This window comes from Taudactylus pleione, unplaced genomic scaffold (genome assembly GCF_031769625.1).
Source record: "Taudactylus pleione unplaced genomic scaffold, aTauple2 ptg000114l, whole genome shotgun sequence".
Lineage (NCBI taxonomy): Eukaryota > Metazoa > Chordata > Amphibia > Anura > Myobatrachidae > Taudactylus > Taudactylus pleione.
In genome coordinates, this window is record NW_028284516.1 from 24,103,368 (window position 1) to 24,112,424 (window position 9,057).

Genomic DNA, 9,057 nt, shown 5'->3' on the forward strand with positions numbered 1-9,057 from the left:
ACCTATAGTGACCCCTTTTGCCATAGACCATGATGTGCTCCCAAGTTAGTTAGTGGGTAGTACAAGTTTACAGCAAGCTGGGGCAGCCAACATAGATAACATACAGCACAGGTTCTCAAACTCGGTCCTCAGGACCCCAAACAGTGCATATTTTGCAGGTCTCCACACATAATTACTAGTGAAACTGTTAGCTGCACCTGTGGAACTTTTAAAACGTGTCAGTGACTAATGAATACACCTGTGCACCTGCTGGGTGACCTGCAAAAAGTGAACTGTGTGGGGTCCTGAGGACCGAGTTTGAGAACCACTGACATACAGTATGTATGAGACAAGCAATATAACATCTACACCTGCTACAGAAACAGACTACAGTACATTTAGCAGTGACCACATAGATAGTAAACTGAAGCACAATGGATAGTCATCAATGAAGCAATGTCTGAGACAGGCGACGGTAATGTGAAAAAAAACAAATGGTCATTGCAGATGGAGCAATACAGGTTGAGTCTCCCATATCCAAATATTCTGAAATACAGAATATTCCGAAATACGGAATATTTTTAGCATGACTGAGATAATGAAACCTTTGCTTTTTGATGGTTCAATGTACACAAACTTTGTTTAAGGCACACATTATTAAAAATAAAGTATAAAATTACCTTCAGGCTTTGTGTATAAGGTGTATATGAAAAATAAATGAATTTCATGTATGTACACAAACTTTGTTTGAGCCACAAAATGATTGAAAATATAGTATAAAATTACCTGCAGGCTGTGTGTATAAGGTGTATATAACACATAAATGCATTCTGTGTTTAGATTTGGGTCCCATTCCCAAGATTTTTCATTCTGGTATGCAAATATTCCAAAATACGGAATATTCCGATATTCAAAATACCCCTGGTCCCAAGCATTTTGGATATGGGAGACTCAACCTGTGTGATGAACTAGCAAGGTGGTCACAAACAATCCAGGTCAGGAAAACAACAGTCAAAAATTAGCTACGACAATCAGTAATATGGAAAGAGCAATAACAAGCTGGCTGAATGCTATAACTGGCAGCCATTGAGTGTTACAGACCAGCATATATATAGTTCCGGCAACCAATCAGCCCACTTTACCACAATGAGAGGCAGACAGCTGCATCAGGGAATGGGTTCATGATGATAAAGTCTGAGGAGTAGTGATATTACTCAGACCATTATGGTTTATTCTCTAAGGGGTTAATTCAGTTAGGAGCGAATTGGGTCTTACGAGCCGTTTTCATGGCAAATTTTCACATTTGCAATTCATTTCCAAATTTGCATTGCATTTTTCCAGCAAATTAGTGGGCTTTTTTGTGAACACCTCCCCGAGCAGGTGGAGATGTAGGAAAAACAAATATATATTTTTTTATGGACCGCTTCACGAAATTGCATGTCATCCTTACGCAGGGGCCATGTTAATCTTCTCTGTACTGTTCCAATTTTAGTATATGTGCTGCCAAAGCAAGCACCATTGAAAATCGTATTTTAAGTTGAAAATGGCAGGACACAGTGCAGAACCTCTGGTACACTAATCCCAATGCATATACAGTAATCATGCACTATGAGGGGTTTACATACTAAATATAATTTGGCCAATAAAAACATGTCAATTTTCAGGTGAATTTCTCTAAAAAGCTCAAAAATGGTTTAAATAATGTGGGACAGGTATGTGGAGGTGTAAATGATGTGGGATAGATATGTAGAGGTGTAAATGATGTGAGACAGGTATGTGGAGGTGTAAATGATGTGGGATAGATATGTAGAGGTGTAAATGATGTGAGACAGGTACATGGAGGTGTAAATGATGTGGGATAGGTATGTGGAGGTGTAAATGATGTGGGACAGGTATGCGGAGGTGTAAATGATGTGAGACAGGTATGTGGAGGTGTAAATGATGTGGGACAGGTATGTGGAGGTGTAAATTATGTGGGACAGATATGTGGAGGTGTAAATTATGTGGGACAGGTATGTGGTGGTGTAAATGATATGGGACAGGTATGTGGAGATGTAAATGATGTGGCACAGGCATGTGGAGGTATAAATAATGTGGGACAGGTTTGTGGAGGTGTAAATGATGTGGGACAGGTATGTGGATGTGAAAATTATGTGGGACAGGCATGTGGAGGTGTAAATGATGTGGGACAGGTTTGTGGAGGTGTAAATTATGTGGGACAGGTATGTGGAGGTGAAGATGATGTGGGACAGGTATGTGGAGGTGTAAATGATGTGTGACAGGTATGTGGAGGTGTAAATGATGTGGGACAGGTATGTGGAGGTGTAAATGATGTGGGACAGGTATGTGGAGGTGTAAATTATTTGGGACAGGTATGTGGAGGTGTAAATGATGTGGGACAGGTATGTGGAGGTGTAAATGATGTGGGACAGGTTTGTGGAGGTGTAGATGATGTGGGACAGGTATGTGGAGGTGTAAATGATGGAGGCAGGTGTGTGAAGGTGTAAATGATGTGGGACAGGTTATGTGGAGGTGTAAATGATGTGGGACAGGTATGTGGATGTGTAAATGATGTGGGACAGGTATGTGGAGGTGTAAATGAGGTGGGACAAGTATGTAGAGGTGTAAATGATGTGGGACAGGTATGTGGAGGTGTAAATGATGTGGGACAGGTTTGTGGAGGTGTAGATGATGTTGGACAGGTATGTGGAGGTGTTGCACTGATGGGAGAGAAGGTTTTGAAATTGCAGATGGGAGCTAAAAGTGTTTTTTTTTTTACTTTTTTTAATAATAGATTTTATTCACTTTTGCGATTAAATAATAATAATAATAATAATAATAATAATAATAATAATAATAATTAAATAATAATATAAATGAAACAACATAAAAGCAATACATAAGAAAGAAAAATAATAAATGAAACAAGTGGGGAGGGATTTGGGGAGCCACGATGCAATCCTAAACACAGAGAAAATACAGCTACATTTATAATTATTTGTGAATACATAGGTTAGCATATATTTGTTAAAAAAACTCGAAACATAGATCCTGTCTACTACAAAAAAAACTATTGGAAATCCCCTAATGTTGGTGTTGAAAGAGAATTAATAAGCGCCTCTCCTTCATATCTGCTGATATACCGTTGTGAACTACTCTATTTCACCATGGGAGGAATACCTATCTGTATATATGGTATTCCTAATGTCTCCAAATGGTAAGCAAATTGTACCACAGCTATAATCTTGCTTAATGGTGGTGCTGACTGGTTTTGCCAAAATTGTGCGATTGAACTTTTGGTGCTAATTAGTATTTGATCTAATACATATTGGTGCTGTTTCAGTATCTCCAATGGGTAGCAAATGGATTAAAGGGGAAGGCTGCATCTTAGGGGTAAATTTACTAAAGTTAGAGTTTTTAGAAGTGAGTTTTAAAAGTGATGTTGCCCATTGCAACCAATCAGATTCTACTTAACATTTAACTAGCACCTTTTAGAAGATAATAGCTAGAATCTGATTGGTTGCTATGGGCAACATCTCTTCTAAAACTCACTTCTAAAAACTCTCACTTTAGTAAATTTACCCCTTATAGTTGTAACCCTGGTTAGGGTTACGGAGATAATTCATATATACAATTGAAACAGGTATATATTTTCATTCATCTATTTACAGCAAAATGCCATTTATGAGGTAAATGTTAAATATACTGTAGGGATAGATGTGATGTGATGTAAATATAAGTAAATATGTGGAAATGTATGTACCCTGTGCATGTTAGATATCTATGATGTCAGTGGACTTTGGTGCTTCATGCTGCAGATATACATTTCACAGACATTGGTGATAGTTGCAGAAGGGGGCGGAGTAATATAGATGGGAGTGAATCGGTTCCTGTCAGGAAAATAGGATCCGGTGAGGGAGAGGCTATATAACAGCTGTTGGTAGCAGCTGAGGCAGTCTCCTGATCCCTCCCTCCAGTGCCTGCCCTCCTGTGACCTGGGCAGCCGGTGAGCAGCGATGAGCTGCCAGGCGCAGGGGGGCAGAGCCGGAGAGGGAGCCCAGCCGGAGCTGGGGAAGCAGGTGGGACAGCGGTACTCACCCTGCCTTATTGGTGAAGCAGAAGAAGCTTACCACTGATAAGAGGCAGTGGAGCAGCAGGGGTGGTCCCAGCAGTGGAGCAGAGCAGCAGTTACCAGAGGCATTTCCTGAGGGAGGAGGTAACTGCAGGGGCTCGTCAGTGGCTCCAGCTTGACAGCTGATCGGCTGTCAGAAGGAGGGGACAGACGCCCAGCACCACTACCTGTGAGTCAGCTGTACAGAGAGACCGGCTTCAAGGAGGTGGTGAGAAATCTTTTAATGGAGCAGACTTACACTTAGTAGCCACAGTTACTCTGTAGTTTATACTACATCAAATAGAGAGGCTGTGTAAGGGAATGTGCAGCTGATAAGGAGAGAGGGATGACCTCGGCCAGTGTGAGGATATCAGTGTGGAATTCCTGAGGCAGCGTGGAATATTCTGACAGCAGTGAGGAAATAACCCACTCTGTAGCACCACACAATGACTGGCCAGCTACTACAGTACATAGAAAACAGGAGGGCACATAGAGCTGTAAGGGATATGTCAGTTGGGACAGTTATAAAATACCCATGCATTACAATGTACTATCATCAGGATACAGCTAGAATTGAAGCTTGGGGGAGCATGTTCTATATTTTTTGTAGTAACAGAGGAGCAAAAGCTAAAAAATAACTTATTTCAGCTGCAGCCAGATAGGGAATATTCTATGCTATGTCAAAGTTTACAGCCTTATACTCTGGCTTCTGCGTGGCTGAGCATGAGGTATCGTTAGCGTCCAGCTCTTAGGCTATTAATCCTTAATGAACTTTTAGCTACATAAGTGGAAACCTATATGAGAGGGATACTTTGAGTGTTCACCTTGGATACTATTCATACAGGAGATACAGCAAATTGACGACTTGGACCAAATGTATTTAAGTTGTTAGGAGTGGTATATTCCAGCACAGTTGAAGGCATATCTACCACCATATAGTATAACGGAAAAAGAACATTTTATTCTTCCGGATTCCAAGCATAACTTAATTTATGGCGATAAACTGTACATCTGCTTAAAACTGTACAATTTGCTACAATGTTCAGTTAATATTTATGTATACCTATATGTATATGAATCTGTGAATGATTTTATCTCTGAGTATAAAGGAAGTATTTATTGCCATATTATATTGTTGACACATAAAGATGTTAAAGCTATAATTATAGTGAATTTTATTCCTGGAGGAGTCTGACAGTCCTTGGGTCTACGTGAATGAAGAAGAACAGGTCATATATATAGATATGTATGTGATGTTACACTGTAATATTATATGTCATATCAATCTTCATACACAAACATCACATTACACTATCAGGACCTTATTAATATTATAGTGTATAACATGGCTTACCCAGGCAGGCCTTAGTTAATTAGCTTGGGTGGAGGCACTGGATTAATGATAACATAAAAGGTACACCACCTAGAGAGGTTAAGGGTGGGTGCATTATACAACATAGGAGTAACAAAGGTGGTAGTAACCTGGTGACCCTTTAGTGGTAAAAAAGGGGGGTTACATAGTCAATAATTTTCGAGTTTAACTTGAAACTCTCTTGTCATAGCTGCTGTGATGCCCCCATTTCTAAACAATTCCTTCAACAAAATTTAGATTGTACAGGCCACATTTTACGTAATTTTATTGGGATAAGGTATAATCTATGAAGTAATTTAGTTTGTAATTCTAACTTTTTACAAACTTGTATAAAAACATTGAAAATCACTTTACAGAAGTTTTACTGTAAACACAATACTGGAAAGACTTTAATTTGCTGAAAACCACTTGTTTTCTATAACTTTTCCACCAAATGCAGATATCAGCCATTTGACACCTTTAAAGAGCCTCCAGTACTTTCCTTATGGCCACTAACAAGCATGCCCCATTTTTCAGGGACCTCACCGATTTTCCCCCGTTCATGCCTTCGGCACCCGCACATAGGGTGGTGGAGGGGGGGTTTCATTTTTCATCTGGTCCTGGGCTCCAAATGCCCTAGTTACACCACTGTTAGGCACTAGGGGGAGGTTACGTTTAGGCATCGGGGAGGGAGGGGTAGCGTAAGGTTAGGGGTTAGATTAGGTATACTTATTTCCAGATGTCGGAAGTTCCTTCTTGATACGCTGTTACTTTTTTTTGTTGGGTAAGTCTTATATGGTGTGTTATGATTAATACCAGGGTACTCGTAAAACACCAAGGACACAATTCTGCTAATGCTGGGTACACACTGGCAGATGTATTGGCCGATCATTTGATCAGCCAATATATCTTGTGTGCGTCGGACAGTGTATACGAGCGTTATGTCTGTGAACGACGTAGTTCACAGACATATCGCATCTACTGTGCTGCACAGCCAATGCCCAATATATCCGCAGATATATTGGGGCATCGTGCTGGCAATCAGCCAACCGCCTGTACACTTGCTGCAGAGGCTGCGGGGAGGGGGGCAAGACACGCCCCCCAGCCAACGGGACCCACGGCCAGATGACAGATGAGGGTTGTTCAGGGTGTATGAACAACCATCATCTGCAGATATATTTGTTATGTGTGTACCCACCTTTAGACAATCTCTACTGCTGATTCCAATTAGATCAACCAGCTGTTACATGTAAAAAAAAAACACCACTGTTTGGTGCAGTATCTCTGGTAATTTTTCAGGATTAGAGTACATATTATATAATAATATTACACTCATACCAAACATGTTGCACTGCCTCTCCCTAATTTATGACTGAACCTGTGAAATAATAGAGAGAACTGCTATCCTCTGTAACATACTATATCTGGCTGTCAGTAGAATTATTTCCACTGTTCTGGGAATAACCACACGATCGGTTATCATTTATCATATTGTATATGCTTATAAAGATACAGTCACTCTTACCAGTCTTAAGAGTGGTGTTGCTCTGCTTACACTTTGAATAACAATTGGTAAAGAGTGATAATATGTTGTTATTTCTAGTAAAGATGACATAATCCCTGTATAATAACAATGTATAATTCTAAACTGAGTTTCCTTGCAAGTCTCACCCTTTAACTACATGTTGAACCCTCCGCAGTTCCTTTAGAAGATCTTCAATTTTTTAAATCCTTCTGCCATGCCTGGAAAGTGTTAGAATGAGTGAAGTCAAAAGTGTTATGTAGTTTGTCGAAAATGTAAAGAAATACCATATATATATATATATATATATATATATATTTTTTTTTTTATATATATATAATGTTCTTTTGTCTGATAATATACTATTGATAAAATTGTTATATTTAATGAGAAAATACAGTAAACATTAGTAATAGTAATGACAATCTAATTTCTCAGCAGTTTGTAGAGCTCACTGGCTGGTCCATCTAATCCCAGTACTTGTGCTTTCATCATTTTTATGGTGTTTATATAGATCGATATGAAATGGTATCCTCTTCTCCTAGCAACAACCTGTTCAGTTGTTTTCCTGCACCCCCAGGCTCCTTCTCTTCATTGATCCCGCAAGTGAAGAGGAAGTACTCTAGCTACTCTCCATGTACAGTATATTCACGAAGCCTTGGAGAGAGATAACATGGAGAAAGATAAGTCCCAGTCAATCAGCACCTAACTGTCACTTTACAGGCTGTGGGCCATATTCAATTAGTTTTGCACCCGCGGAAAAGTTTTGCCTGCCCAACTTTTTGCCAACATCGCGTGTTTTGGAGGTGGAAACTTATCGTGCGCGTCCCCACTATTTGCCATATTCATTTACAAACCACATGAAAACGGCAAGCGGCGAATTCAAAACAGGCGGAAAGTGCTGTCAGAGTTGGGGAAGTCAGCCTGAACCCCCCAAAAAGATGCACTAACATTGGGGATCAATGTAGATGTGTCCGAATAGCCCTAATAAAACTGTTTGGGGTACTGAAGTCTTTGCACAGTTGGTGAAGAATGGCATTAAGTAGTATTTTTGGGAGAAAATAAGTAGTCCTGTCAAAATTGGGGTATTTGAAAATGGGTGCTAACATATTTTAAAGTCTCTAAAAGGAATTTTTAAAAAACTTGAAAAACGCACCTGTTGCATGCACCTGCAATCATAAAAATACCTGACCCATCCTTGCAGCCCCCCAAAAAATCTATTTAGCTAGTTTTTATGCTTGTCCCCCTAATTTTAACTTTTTCGCCCCCAAAATGAAAGTACTTTTTTGGGGTGTTCTTACATTTTTTTTAATTTTTTTTACACAGTTGTCCTTTGGGGGGCTGTCCCAAGGGTTCTGAGTGGTTTCCACACCTTTGCACCCCAAAATGAAAAATTTGCACTTCTCTTTTACCTGCTATGCAGAGGCAAATCTTTTTCGCCTATTACATTGCATTGAGCTTCCGCGTACGCGAAAATGAACTGGAATTGAATACAGCGATACTTTGAAAATAGGCAAAAAGTCCAATCGGTGAAAACTTTTTGCCAAACTGCACTTTTCGCGTCTAATTGAATACGGCCCTGTGTTTGAAAAATAACAGGAGCTGATTGGCTGGGACTTATCTTTCTCCATTTTATCTCTCTCCATGGCTTAGTGAATAGACCCCAGCCACTTGATTCTCACAAACCAGTTGATTGCATTCTCCTGTGCTCATTCCAGCCTAAACCAACATCTGTAATCTCTCTTTCCTTTCTCTCTCCATTGGTACATTTCCATAATTATTCAACTATGCAGTAGTTACTCCTTTTCTCAAAAAACATAATTCTGACCCAAACTTTGTACCAGATTAATATTGCATCTCTCAATTCCAATGCCCATACAAGCTTACCGAGAAGCTTGCTTACAGTCACCTTGCATGGCTCCTTTTCATTCAAGTTTTCAATCCCAACACTCCACAGAGACTGCACAGAGACTGCACTGATGAAGGTGGTTAATGATTTGATCACTTCTAAATCTAAAAGCTAATACTCACTTTTAAATCCACTTCACACTTCAAGGGCTTTATTTACTAAAGTGTGGGTTTTTAAAAGTGGAG

The 9,057-nt window shown here is 39.7% G+C and overlaps 1 non-coding gene across 1 annotated transcript; it reads right to left on the reverse strand.

Annotated features, from left to right (window-relative positions):
• Nucleotides 1–1,388: 1,388 nt before the first annotated feature.
• Nucleotides 1,389–1,495, reverse strand: LOC148525013 (U6 spliceosomal RNA). The gene has a single exon (XR_015878336.1). It is a non-coding gene; the product is annotated as a U6 spliceosomal RNA (small nuclear RNA).
• Nucleotides 1,496–9,057: the final 7,562 nt, after the last annotated feature.